Source organism: Chamaea fasciata, unplaced genomic scaffold (assembly GCF_029207755.1).
Source record: "Chamaea fasciata isolate MVZ Bird 193981 ecotype frontalis unplaced genomic scaffold, bChaFas1.0.hap1 SCAF_4, whole genome shotgun sequence".
Lineage (NCBI taxonomy): Eukaryota > Metazoa > Chordata > Aves > Passeriformes > Sylviidae > Chamaea > Chamaea fasciata.
The window spans coordinates 83384800-83399498 of record NW_027094089.1 but is presented as its reverse complement, the minus strand read 5'-3'; the positions used below and the strand labels follow the sequence as shown (position 1 = coordinate 83399498).

The 14699-nt window shown below is 39.9% G+C and overlaps 1 long non-coding RNA gene across 2 annotated transcripts; it reads right to left on the bottom strand.

The window, feature by feature from the left end:
• Positions 1–728: 728 nt before the first annotated feature.
• LOC136289020 (uncharacterized) lies at positions 729–14391 on the bottom strand. 2 transcript variants are annotated; one of them, XR_010720699.1, is made up of 5 exons: positions 14246–14391; positions 3776–3994; positions 2312–2429; positions 1821–1878; positions 729–1182 (listed from the first exon to the last, which is right to left on the bottom strand). It is a non-coding gene; the product is annotated as an uncharacterized lncRNA (long non-coding RNA). The 2 variants fall into 2 exon arrangements; XR_010720698.1 differs by lacking the exon at positions 14246–14391 and having other exon boundaries at positions 3776–4180.
• Positions 14392–14699: the final 308 nt, after the last annotated feature.

The following is a 14699-nucleotide window of genomic DNA, read 5'->3' as shown; positions in this document are numbered from 1 at the left end:
ATCCTGTAAGGATTTTGCTTTGACAGAGAACTTACAGGCACTCGTGATGTAATTTTCATGTTGAGAACACATTCCCCACTCTCAAACAGTTGATAATTTTAATAAACCATAAAACAATTTTTGCGCTTGAAAGTTTTCTTCCCTTCCAAGCTTCCTTTAATGAGTTCACAAGCTTGATTTACTGAAAGGTAATGGGACTTCCTCTTCTACGTCACCAAGATATTTCTGTATGTTCATAATTAAAGCAGTGACATTATTTCAATCTTTTGTGTTTGATGGCTGGAAGTTACCCTGGCTATCCGTGTTTGGGAGAATAAAGGAAAATCTCTGAACACAGTGATATCAAATATAACTGACAGCAGCAATGAATTTTTAAGATAAAGATGGGAGGGGAGAAGAAAGAATACTAATAAAATTAAGGGTTTATCAAGCCTTATTCTTGGGCTGGAAATTATGTTTTTTATATGTAGTTTGCATGACACAAAATGCTATCAATTATTGAAAATAATTCTTGGCTCCACAGTTACCTACTTCTGCTCAAATTGACTTGTCAAATATTTGACATTCACATTATTCTCTCTGTTTGAGAGCAACTGCAGAGACTGTTTTGGAAAAAAACAAGCATTCAGAAATTCAGGCTTTTCACTGGAATTTCATATCAACATTTTAATATAGATTTCTTAACGTTTTCAAAGTACAGAGCAAAGAAAAATTAAGGTAAAATAACACAACTTCTGCTGGTGACCAACATACTTGTTTAGATGCTGAAAATTGGTTTTCCAGATTATCAAAGGACAAAGTTGCAAAGCACCAGGTGTTCTTTAGTTTATCGCAAAATGGAGTTGATTGCTGTTCTGGCTGCTTTCCTGATTTTCATAGTCATCATTAGAATCATCTAATAAATAGCAAGCTGAATCAGCATTTTGATTAAGGAGAGTGTTCTAATAATAAATTAATAGGCTTTTTACTTTGGAGCAAAATAACAGCCAGAGAACTCTTAAAGCTTTTGTTTCTATGAGCCTTATCTTCCCAGGCAAGTTCTGGAGCTCCCAAATTTCCTTCATTTGACTGCAGCAGGAGGATAAACAGCATTCCATGGCAGCTTTGCCATTGAATATTGCCCTTAAGAACACAGGGATCAAGCTGGAAGCTTCTAGAAAAACATCTGTAATGGGCAGAATCCTGTAGGTTTATAAAATGAAGACCATTTATTTAAACAACAAAATCAAAACCAGCAAGTGAGTCCCAATTAAATCTCTGATTGGAATGAATAGAGGCGCTCACTAGGACAGAGTGAGAGTATTGATATGTTACCCCTTTGTTATTCTCAGTTCATCACCTCTTGGTATTTAAATAGTATCTTAATTAAGCAGACTTCAGGAAAAATACTGGCATGAATATGAAGGATTTGGGGCAGTGCTGTTAATGATCATTTCCACTCATTCTGTCATCATCAAGAACCTTTAACCCGTTTCTCACAGTCCAGAGCTAAGATATTTTTCTGTCTCTTTCTGGTTTACACTTTCTTTGTGCAATAGTGCTCCCAGATCTCTCCCTCTAATTCTCTTTCCCCTGGGAAATAATAAAGGCTGTTTTGTTATCCTAACTTAAAGACAATCAATGAAATTAAAATGAACTGTCACCTAACAGAAATGCAAATGTAATCTGCCTTAGTCATTTCCCTGCCCTTGCTCATCAACAGATACCCTTAAAGAGCTCTCTGCATACCATTGCCTTCTATTTATCTCTGTTTATCTCTCTATTTCATCTCCCGAGAGCAGTGATGCCTCCTGATTCTTTACAGACCCTACCAGACTTACCTTGGTAATTTAAGATGATGCTCGATGACTTTCACCAAAAAAAACACATTAAATATTTCTGACAGTCAGAGCAATGAGTTGTTGGGGAGAAAAAAAAAAAAAAAAAAAAAAAAAAAAGCCAACAAATTACTCCTCGGGAAAATAGACTCTAAAGATAGAATATAGAGATAATCTTATTTCAGCTTATTAATTATGCCTTGTAAGCAATGAATCAAATCACTTTGCTGTATAATACAATTACTGGTGTAATTTGTAGTCATTACAGTTTGCACTGAGGTATAATTGTGTAATTCATTTTCTGCAGCTTATTGACAGAGAAAGTCTTAACAACTCCAGCATGGAGGCTTTGGGTTTGCTACAGTTTAATTTGCAGATCATTAGCACAATAGACCTAATAGCTTGCTGTGTCTACCCATCAAGGAGTTATTTATGTTTGGATCAGGCACAAAAGAGAAAGATTAAGAAGAGATTTGAGGTAGAGACATTATTACCTGGTGACTCGATCCCCTTACAGTCTTTAGGTTCTGTTGCAGCAGTCCTGGGCAGACTTAATTCTCTGGTCAGCTGTATTTTCTCGCAGGTTGTTTGAAGATGAGGTGGCTTTCCTACCTGCAATGCATTATTCCAGTTAACAAGTTCATATTTTGGCACAGTCTTCTGCGTCTGATTAATGTTCATTAAATCAATCGTGATTTGATTGAAATAGATTTTTTAAGTGTCAACTTTCCCATTTAAATGGAGCACAAGAAGTGCTGTTCCTGATGATGTCTGCCATGGAATAAAATACAACAAAGAAGTCATGTTCCAATCGCGGTTTTTCCTCTGGTTCTGCTAAATGTATATATCCTGACTCTTATTCATGGTGGGTTTGCATTTTTGGGTAAAAGGTTGTTTACCTTTTTTTTGTTGTTGTTTTTTGTTTGTTTCTTTTTTTTTTTGTTTGTTGTTGTTGTTTTGGTTTTTGTTTTGTTTTTGTTTGGGCGGGGGGTGTTCCCTTTGATGTGTCTGTATAGTATTTTAAGAGTGATTTCTTTCACACTTATTCCAGCCCCTTCTCAAATAACTGCTGTGCTTCTAAGTTATTGTCAGTACAATTACTCCTAATAAATGTAAGATGAGATTAAATGTGCCCACTGAGGTGAAGGGGACAGAAAGAAAGGATCTTGTATTTGACCCCAACAAAAGCACCCAGGAAATTTGTATTCATGATTATGAAAAATATCATGTTCTGTATAGAAACCAATAATTCCTTTTCCACACTTCCTGCTATTATTGAAAAATTCTTTAAATTGACTATTGTCAATTAGCATGTTTTCATGCAGTCATAATTTCCATGTCCTATGTCCTGAGAGGTACATGTATCTTACACTATATTTAAGAAAATTAAAAAATTACTTCCTGTTTGCATGTGATTTCTGTTTTAAACTACTCTTTGGGGAGAAAAAAAAAATTAAAAGTTGCAACCATTAGGACCTGCAACCAAATAAAGTTCTTCCATTCTTTTCCTTGATACAAACTTTATCCTCAGAATGCAGAATTCAAATTGTAGAGCCTCAGAAATTCTTTGAAAAAATAATAATGGCAAATGTTGCTATGGTTACAGAGCCATTCCCATTTGCTTTGCTTTTCTGCCTCAGTAATGAAAGTGGAATGAGGGGGTTTTATTCCAACAGTCTGTACGATGCTTTGTAGGGGAAATGCATATCCCACTAAATATTCTCCATTAATTTTTCAAACCAGAATGTTTTGGGGGTTGTTGTTTCTGAAGTTGTCTTCCTCTGTTTTCTTATTAAAGTTGATTAAAGACAAATAAAATCTTTAAAGCTGCAGTGAAAGTGTGAGTTTTGCTCACAATTCCACTTGGATAAAGGAAGGCTCAATTCCTATCCTTCCTCAGTCTAACACCCCTTGGGTATAAAATACTGAGCTTGAGTTGCCTTAATTTATTGAGTTACCTTATTCTCAGGAGTGACTGGCACTGTTGTTTTTTTTTTTTTTTTCTTTATTTTAAGACTGAAGCACAGGATATCCTTAAGATTTCTCCAGCTCATGTGGAACAGATAAAGTAGTGCTTTGGGATGTTCAGTTTTATCCCTCTGGATTTGCTGGGGGTTTTTTTAGTCGTACTTCTGTGATCAAGTTGCAGTTCCTTGTCCTTCCAATAACACAAACCTCTGTGACCCCAGAAAAAACAAACAAACAAACAAACAAACAAAACACACAAAAACAAAAGCAAAAAAAACCCCTCACGGTGCTTCACTCCCCAAGACACTTTCCTCACTGACAACTCATTTCTGCTACGGCAGAACTTAAATGTTTGGGGGAAAGTCTTCTGATTTTCTTATCAACAAAAGCATCATCATCAGCTTTTCCTGGGAATGAGAATCCATTTGGAAGCAGGCAGTGGCAGGGTAACGCAGCTGAACTGCTCTCCTGAGGACAATAAGCAGCCTCTTTTAAGGTGGCAGTGATGGGGCATAAACGCACCCTCTGAGGCCAGAATCACCGATGCCTCTCCCTGGGGGTGTCACAGTCCTGCTGCAGAGAGCTTGCTGGGAAAAGGTAATGCAAATTAAGGCTGCCAGGCACAGGAACACACCACAGATTGTGCAGGGGGTTCAGGGTTTGTGGGTTTTTTTTGGTTGTTTTTTTTTTTTTTTACCCAAAAACCCCATCTGGGATGAGAGTCAGGTCCCATTTTCCAGAGGCTGAAGTCTTGCACTGCTTTAGAGCCCCATCAGGATGAGATTCTTTGCTGGCTGTCTCAACGGCACAAACATTTGGAGTGGGGTTGGCAGCAGGGCCATCATTAAGGTTTTTTCTGATACTTTTTTTAGTAACAAGCAGTTCTCACTAGCTCCCAGTTCCGCCGAGCAGCGATGTGAATTTTTCCATTCTGAATGGCTTTTCTAGATTCTCAGACACACACCCACACAGACCCATACTCCCTGTGATGCTTTGTTCCAGTTTATTTTATTATTTCGCCCAGAGCAGTTGAGAGTTAATCTAAGGAAGCAGTATATTATAGGGGTTTTTCATTATTTTGGGGGGATATTTTTAGGTTGGATTTCAGTTTCCCTTCATTCTCTCAAGCCTTTGATTTCCAGAAAACTCAGACTTTGCAACATAAACTACTACTATGGAATGGACTTTAGCACTTATCTGCCTTTGCTGCCCCCATGAAAACCTCTCCACATTTTCTAAATCACAGGACTAAGAACTCCAGATAATTTTTGGACAGGTACACTGTTAATGAAGCTGAGCCCTTCACGAGTTTTTTTTGTTTGTTTGTTGTGGGTTTTTTTTTTTGCCTGAGCAGGCTGGATATTGTCTGTTCTCACCCAGCAGCTGCATGTGCAGACTCTTAATGAACCTCCTCAGACTGAGCAGGCAGGAAAGGGAAAGCACTGGGAATTTGCCATCCTGGGGTGCAACAGCTGCTTCAAGCTGGAAGGAGGGGTGCAGAAAGAGGGCTGGGAGCTTGTGTTCCTCTGAATCCCCTGCTGATGTGGCGGGGAAAATCAGGCAGGATCTGAGTCTGGACACCCTGTGCAACATCACAATCTGAGAATATTTGAAAGATTCCAAGTAACTCGGTGCCTAAAGTGTTTCTGACAGAAAAAGTAACTCATTCAAGGGACAGAAGCCTTAAAGTGCAACAGCTGCTGTGACCGTGGGCTGGGAACTTTAGTTTGAGAGCCAAACAGCAGCAAAGGACATGAAGCAGTATGTGATGGAGATCTAAAGCTTGCTTAGATTGCTCAGATTTCCTGCTATGTGCTGACAGCACAGAACTGAGGAGATAAGAGGACCTTTGTGATGTGCAGGCAGAGCTCCAGACTTTTCAGCAGTGTAAAGAAAGAAATAAGTGTTTTATTGGTGTTTTTTTTTTTCCTTTTTGCACTGGCAGTTGACTGGGCTCTTGAGAAATGGGGTGGAATGGAGGAGAGGAATTGCAGAAATTCTAGAAATGGAAGTTAAAGTTTGAGAATTCAAGAGGACTGCAGGTAGGAAGGTGAGTTAAAACGGGCTGAGAGGAGTCTGATATTTCAGGAGGGAGAGGTGGGGGATGAGATTCTCAGACTGCAGCTGACAGAATAAGCACTAGGGAGAGCAGAATAAAGCTCAGGAAAGAACACAGCAGAATGAATTTTTCAAATTCCAGAAGGAAGAAAGAGAGTTTATGCACATAATCTGGCAGAGTCTGGATTTAGAGTTGGACAACAGCAGACAATTAGCCACTAATAGTGTCGCACCCAAAGTCACCCATGCCAGGGATGGAGGTTTATCATTTGCTGCTCCTCCTATAGCATGAGTTAGATTATTACTATTGTTGTTGTTATTATTGCTATCCAGTATTTCACTGTGTTTCTTCAGTGAGAGTCAAATTATAAATTCCCTGAATCTTTTCGAAGTATAAAGTAAACATAAGTGGGTTAATCTGGAATTCAGATGATATTCACTGCTCAGGGTTTATTCTGACTGACCCCTCAAAAGCACAGAAGTGGACACTGGAGCCTTGAGAGACAACTGCAGACCTAAAAGCTTGACTGAAAAACCCTTGTAATATGCTTGGGGGAAAAAAAAAAAATTGTCCAGACTTATAATGGAGGCTGCCTTAATAAATGTTTCTGATTCTTACTTGCTTCTTGTCAAAGAATTTGGACACTCTGTGCAATATCATAATCTCAGAATATTTTAAAGATTCTAAGCAAGTTGGTGCCTAAAGCTCCTTTGACAGAAAAAGTAACTTATTCAAGCTTTACTCTTGTATTTCTGTGAAATTTATCTTCAAATATTTGACTGAAGTTTTGAGACGTCTCCCTTGATTTCGTGAGATGTGAAACATTTAATTAAAATTGACTTAAAATCTAAAGAAATACATGGAGGACTGGTTCAGATAACTTAAACATGGGGTAGGGAAAGACTATATATTTGCATATTTTATTACTGGTTATAAAAAAGCAATTTTTCAAATAAATGCCAGTTCTTCTGAGCCTTCTACATTTATCTGTAGAAAGATCAAACAGAGTATGAAATTTCAGAATGCTCTGACTTCCTAAGCTGCACTAAAAATATTTTAGTTCTGGCTGTCCAATGTAAGTTACTGGAGGATGTTCTGTGATTTAATTGGTCTCTACTGGTTTTATGCTCAAAGGACAGTTTCTTTGAGATAGCTGGCAAAACTCTTGTAAGAAAAATAGCAATCAATATCTAAGATGGGGGTTATTAAAGGAAAATCTTCTTTGTCTAGCTCAGTTTAAATTTTTATACATTTTCTTCAATTTCAGTCGCTGAAATACTTTTTTTTTTTAATTATTAATACTGCTCTGTCTGTAATTTTATGCCCTTCGTTGTTTTCTGACTTCAATATCAGATGAGAGTTGCTGAAGTTTAGATTGGAATCCTTTGCCATTTCCCAGACAGAATTCCCGCCTAGCCCAATGCCAGAACCTCTGAGAGCTGCACGAGCACCAGGGAGCACTGGGTGCATCTGCAGAGAGTTAAAGAAAGATGATTTTAATGCCTTAAACGATCTCCCACTTAAACCTTCACAGCTGCTAAGGGATGTGACCTACTAAAAACAAGCTACACTGTCCAAATATGTTGGGGTTTTTTAAAGTATAAATCACTTTCCAAGTGATTATCTATGTTTTTATTGTTTATGCCTGGAGGTATCTAAAATTTGCCACGACTTTGTGCATTTTGGGGCTGAAGTTGTCTTTATGTCATACCCCACACATTCCCAGGTGTGACAGATTTACCTACACAAATTGTTTTAGATGTCCACACCCTAAAAACAAGGAGTGACTACTGATACTGATTCTTGCTTAGTACAAACGGTGATCACAGAATGACAGAATCATCAAGGCTGGGAAATATCTCCAAGATCACCAAACCCAAGCTCTGGGAGGTGGTGGAGTGGGCATGGTGGGGCAAAGTGCCACCGGCTCCACTCATTTATTGAACACATCCAGGGTCTGAGACTCCTCCACTTCCCTGGGCAGCTCATTCCAATGCCAGACCACTCTTGCAATTAAGGAATTTTTCCTCATATCCAACCTGATTATTGATTTTTACTTTAAAAAAAAAAAATAAAAAGAGAAGATGATTATTGAGTGATTCTTTATCTAGTGAATTCTGCCCACTACTTACAGTGAATGCTTGAATAATCAGTTTTTAACAAGTGGAAGTTAAGGTGTAGCAGGAGGGCAAAGGAGTCTGCAGAACTTGAGAATTTTTTGGCAGGTGGAAACTCATTAAAACTGCACATGCTTGAGGAGGTGGTAAGATATATTCTGTACTGCTCTTGAGACAATGCTAACGGAAATATTCTTGTTTCATCTGCCTGATAAATGGTGATCTTGGAGAAGAAAGTGGTTCTTCTGCAGGCAGCTGTGCAATTCAGTGCCTCACACTTCCTTTCTCTGAGCGCTATAAAGATGAAGTCTATTGCCTTAGACATTTACAAATCAAATCTTTTCATGCCACTAACTGCTTTTAGAGAAAAGCACAGATGTAAAATCCCTGTTTGGCTCTGCAGGGAGGCCAGCAGGGCTCACCACTGCCTCGTCAGAACCTGCACTCCAGAGCTCTGAGCAGCACTTCCCATGGAAAGGCTGTTGCTGAGAAGAGCTCTTCTTTTGGATACTGGGAAACAGCACTGCACTTAAAATAATGGGAAAGGGACAAAACTCTAGGACGGCTAACTTTGCATTTAAGTCCTGCACTTCAAAACAAAAAAACCATCCGTCCATCCCCCTGTGATCTGGGTACAGCTTTCTGATGCTGCAGCTGGGCTGGGAGTTTTGAGCTGCACTGTAGAAATATCTGAATTTAGAGGTGGGATTGCCTTTCAATTATTTTTTTTTTCTTTTGTATTTCTGGAAGCACAGGCATTTGTTTTTCTGCTGTGTGCAGGCACAGGTGCCAACCACACGTTTGGGGAAGTGCTGAAGGTTTGAGAAGGCTCTGGAAGGGGGAGGGCAAAACCTCTGCCTGGATTGCAATTGTTTTTCAGCCAGTGGCACTGGACGTGCACGAAGCTTCTGCACACTTTAATAATTTGGAGGTTTTTAATTAAAAGGAAATTATTGCAATTCTGCCACTCTCCCTCTCTTTGTGGAGGTTGATAAACCAACTGAACACTGTTCTCTTCTCTGGTCTTAAATTGTAATGCTTCATAATGTCAAACCACCAGAAGAGCGCTCAAAACTAAAACAACAATGTCAACTTGATTTTAGTTTAATCTAATTCTGGATAGAGCTTAAATCTCATGTAACACATACGGTGATCTTTATTTTTATCTTCGGGGAAACTTATAAAAAGTGTTTGACGTAATTTAAACCTTAAAACTGAGAATGATGTCAACCCAAAGTTTGGTCAATACTGAGACAAGAGCTGATTTTTGAGCTTTCAGCACATCTGGAATTGCTTTCATGAACTGACCTCCAAGGGTTTTTTTTATTTTTTTCAGACATAGAGATGTGAGTGGCATCGAGATGTCAGTGTATAAAGTTCTTTCCTCCACAAAAGCACAGCACGTTAAAATTGCAAGTGATAGAGGAGGCTTTTTTGTCATGTAGCAAGAAACATTCTGAGTGGCTCCAGCATGGTTTTCCTCTTGTCAACAAGTTAATTTGAAGAAAAATAGCTGTGCTTCCAAAATAATAGTGTCTCCTGTCATAGAATTGCTGAACACTTGGTTCTGCTACAAGGATTTTTATTAGAGAGAAGCAAGACTAATTTACAAACATCAAGAGGCAGAATGTGATAAACCTGGCTGTGCTTGGATGTTTAGAGAATCTGCACTGTCAGTTTAGCTACAAATGTGCTGTGGCAGTTAGGAACACTCGCCAAACTTCACTGCAGCCAAAGCCCACTTTGTATTCTAAAAGGATTTCTCGGTTTTTTGAGACAGACAAAGGTTATAAAGTCTGACTTGATGTAGTGTATGTCTCCATCATCTGGGTATTCAAAAAATAAAAGTTGAGGTCCTTAAAGTCCGTTGCAGCTGTTCAGTTTCATGGATTAGAAATGTACGCTTGAATTTCTTTCATGTGGTACTTTCACTTGAGACATGCAAGAGAGGTGGAGGGGAAAGAAAGAAGCAGCAGTAAGGGATTAAAAAAGCTTTTAAGTTCACCCTGAAATGAAATAGTGCATCTACCCATCAGTCACATTGCCCACGAGCATTTAAAAAATTCTGAAATTCCAACAGCTTTTGCCAGCAATTGCCTGTGAATGTGCATTGCAATTCACTGCTTCATTCACTATTTTGCACTGATGCAAAATATTATGAATTCATAATTGTCCACAGCATGGCTGGAGACCTACCTGAGTTTTGATAACGACAAAATCACAAACTTCTGTCAGCATAGCCCTCAGTAATTTGCCCCGCTTTGTATTCTGATGAAGTCTGGAAATAGCTACAAAAACTGATAGTGTGTGCTCCTGGGTCTGCTTCTGTATGGCCGTAATTTCTCCTTTCCCCTAAAAAGAAGCACTTCATTATGGCCTCCCTGCCACCTTTGTGAACATAAGTTGTTACATCTCTCTCTCTCTCCTGGGTATTTTTCACAATCTCCACATGGACTTTTTTTTTTATCATTGTTCAACTCACAATATCCCCAGACACCTACTGAGGTATTCCCTGTGAACCCCGAGTCCTTGTGAGGCAGACACTAAATGGCATTTACAGCACCAAGCTGGTTTAATTTGTTTCTCCAGCAGCAAATCAGAGGAGGGATTTTTAAATCTAAGGGACACCTTCTTGTCTCTAGAAAGAGATGGAGCACTGGTGCCTGTGCTGCATGCAAATGAGTCAGCTCTGTGATTGGGAGGCTGAGCACAGGGTAATTATGACCTCTGAATGGGATGCTGTGTTTATTTGAACACATATGTATCCCAGCTACAAATCAGCACTAAATTATACAAGTCAAGGCCTCTTTGACTTGAAACAGCTGCTAAAGGCAGAAATCAAACACACAGAGACACCTGACAGAAACTCAGTCCTGGCAAGCTGTAGTGGGAGCTTTCAAAGCACGGAGTGCTTTTACCAATATTTTTGCTTTGACTTTTATCAGTGTAAAAAACATTATGTGATTCCCTCTGAAAATAAAGATATCTAAGAAAGATGAAATGAGAGAAAAATCTATATGTGAATGCATTATTTGCCGGTTGCCTCAGAGAACTGTTCATTGCTGCAGTGCTCTAACGAGCCACGCCGTGCTGGCGCTGGGCTCTGACTGCATCCTTAATGAAACAGCTCTGCTCTCCCCAGCCTCAAACAGCATTTTTGTAGCGACACACAAAGTCACAGGATTTCACTTTTGATTCCACAGGAGAAGTTCGAGAGCGTTCAGAAGCCCCCACTTCAGCACGTCCAGAGGAAACCTGCTTGGGCAGAGTGAACCGGGGAAGGAAAAAGGGAAGGAATTTCCAGCCACTAGAGAAGGGAGCTGCCACCTGAGACTGGCACCTGGGGCTGTTTCAGGGTCAGGGATCTTTGTCCTTGCTGAGTGCTTCCCTGTGCATTCAATGGGAAGGAGGTAACCGCAAAAAAACTGCTGGGAAGTGCCTGAGGTAGTGAGAGAACGAGGGAGGGGTGAGGCTCAGGTAAAACCACATCTGGAGTCAGAAGCACAGAATGGTTTGGGTTAGGGGGGACCCTAAAACTCATCCCATTCCACCCCTGCCATGGGCAGGGACACCCTAAATTAGCCCAGGGTGCTCCAAGCCCCGTCCAACCTGGCCTTGGACAGTGCACAGTTCTTTGGGCAACCTGTGCCAGGGCATCTCCACCCTCACAGGGAAAGAATTTTCCCTAATATCTGCTTCAAACTTATTCCCCGGCAGTTTGAAGCCATTCCCCCTTGTCCCGGCACTATATGCCCTTGTAAAAACTTTCTGGATGAAAGGTATCTATGTGAAAATAATTTAGTTTTTCTCCTCGCTTTCTCAGTTTCTGCTAACCTGAGGTTTTCTGAGGGAGAAGACAGGAATAGACATTAAATCAGACCTAAGATCTCCCTTCTCTCGCCCCTTAATGAATGCCATAAAACCCAGCCTGCTGGGTCTCTCATTATCAGATAATCATGCTGGACCTAAAATAACTTCGCTTCTGAAGCTTTATCAGAACCTGACCTTTTCTTAAAACCTTTTAATAAATTGTCACTTTCTCATGAAACTAATCTTGGAAAAAGACCTGGCCAAGGGTTTGCCTATGGACTTTTACTTAAGACATCAGCGTGATTGTGCATCTATGATCACAAACACCCTGTCCTTACAGTACTGTTGACCAACCAGCATTTTTGTGAACCCTTACTTTTATTTTCAGCCGTTCTCTTTTATTTTTTTTTTCAATGATCCTTTTGTGTAACAAAAAACTTTGGGAATGACAGATGCCAGCATAATTAATTAAAGCCTCATGTATTTATAGCAGTATTTTAAACTTCTCAGTGGACCACTTAGATTTTGAGAGCAAATGTGTAAAAATCTCCATCTCGTTTCATGCCACTCTAATAACAGAGGAGCAGTTTCACGGCTCTGTCACTCCTTTCCCATTCTGTTTACAATAGCAGCCAGCCTTTTTTGCTTTATACTTACTTGAACAGTTATCTGGCAAACCTGGGGACTGCTTTGCGCTTTTCTCACGTGGCAGGAAAGAGAACCAGGCCATGATTGCAACCCAAACAAACACCTGAGAGATTTGACCTCTGGCCAAGAACAGTCTCAGGATAGATGGCATTGCACACGTCTATCAGCATCACCAAAATAAACCGAGTCTCCTCAGGAGCCTGGCAATGCATCATATTGTAAATTCACAGCCGAGGAGGAGTTTCTGCATAATCCTCACCAACACAGGCACTGACAGGATTCCCTGCATCACCCAATACAGCCCCTCACTGCTGGACACCACCGTGTCATATAAACCCCCACCAAGTGGTGCGCCTTATTCTAAACTAATGAATTTTGTCTGACTCGTTTTCCTCAGGGGTAACACTGCTTCCTCGCTGTCTAACAGCTAAAGGGGCAGCTTCCAGTGTAAATTAATTCCAAGACATGTCATTTATACCCGTTCTTTGCTAAAAATCAAACTACAATTAACCAAGGAAACAAACAAACCAAAATACAACCCAACAATGCACCTTTTCTAGAAGCGAAGGTCTCATTTTCAGGCATTTATCACTTGGTTCCCTTCAGAGACTAGTTTGGGCTGCAGTTTGGACACAGAATTGTCTCTCACTGTGGTTTGGTCATCAGCAGCCTTGGCTGATGACCAAACTCCCACCCTGGCTCACTTTCCCCTCAGCTGGACCAGGGGTGGATAAATGGCAAGAACACAAACAAGGAAGTACAGGGGTCAAGACAAATACAAGGAGACTGCTCCAAGTACAACACCCAGTGCAGCAGCTCATCCTTCTGTTCACCTGCACAGTTTGCAGGGAATTGTTATTTTAAGCTGACAAACCCAGAGTTACAGTTGCATCAGTCTTTGTTATCAGCTTGTCAGCCACCCAATAAATACATTCCATCATCTCCGTGGGAGTTTTAGTCATTTAGATGGTAATACCTGCTTCATAGGTATGTTCTACACCAGGTGCCAAATATAATCATCTGTAATATTACTGGTGATGTGTTTTAACACTCTCCATGTCCCTACACTCATGTGGGGCTCTATTATGTAGGAAGTATCTGAATTTGAATTTATACGTCCCACCCATGCAGGACATCCTCTTCCTCTTGAAACCTGAAAACATTACTGCACTTCTGAAACGTGACAGCAAGACAAAGGAACAAAAATTTATCTCAAATCCAATTACAAAGCTTTTGAGCAGTCTAAGCTACCACTGAATATTTTATTCTGGTCTGTTTGTGAAGTGTCCTATGATCTTGGGGGTGTAGTAGAAGTGATTTTTTTAAAAAAAAATTGGTATCAGCTTTAGATATTCAGGATGTTTTTCTCCAGCCTGCCAGCCAGCTGTAAATGGGTTTGCAGTTGTCTCTCCAAGCTTACAGATTGGCCTCCTGGGAGGGAACAGGGACTAAGTGAGAAGATGGCATTAATAAAAGCTAGACAGGCTTTCCCACATGTTGTATCAGACTCTCAATCTACGAATCTGGGCCAGATTTTTCCCCAAGTACTTCTGAAAATTTCTCTGTCCATTGTGCTGTAAATGTGTAACAAGGAACAACAACTTTAGCTGATTTTTTAGTTACTTTAGTGAGTACGTGCATAAATTTCCCATAAATAAAGACATATTTAAAACTGTATCTATAAGTGTTTTCTGAAGAATTGTTTGAGTAACATAATCACAATCTTTTTCAGATTTTAAAGAGAACCAGACTTCGCTGTATAGGCCTTCAACGTGTAGCAGAGAGGGGAGAAGGGGAAGTGGTGTTGGCAGTATCTGCCATATTACCAAAATTTTCGGCTGCCAAATCCATAACACTTTAGGTCTGAAGTTTTCTGAAGGAAAAAGCACAGCCCTTATTAATTTCCATCTTAAAAGTTCCATCTCCAAAGTCTGTCTTATTCTTTGATGTGTAAAAACTGAAGTGCATCCAGAATGAGGAGTTACCTGTGAAAACATGGCAATTAGTTCTGCATGAAAGCAATCAAGTCAAAGTCAAGAAGAGGAACAAGCTCTTCTGTCTCAGATACTGTCCCAGAAGACCCTCCTTCCAAAAGGATGATCAAGAATACTGGGAAATGTTTAACAGCAAAGGAATCTCTTATTTGAAAAATAAGAGTGGTCTTCACTCAATTTTTGGTCTAAAGGGTTTAAAACCAAACAGTAGAACAAAACTTTAAAAGTGTTAGGTCTGGAAAAAATGGAAATGAGTTGGAATTTGTATTCTGAAGAAGAGCTAAAG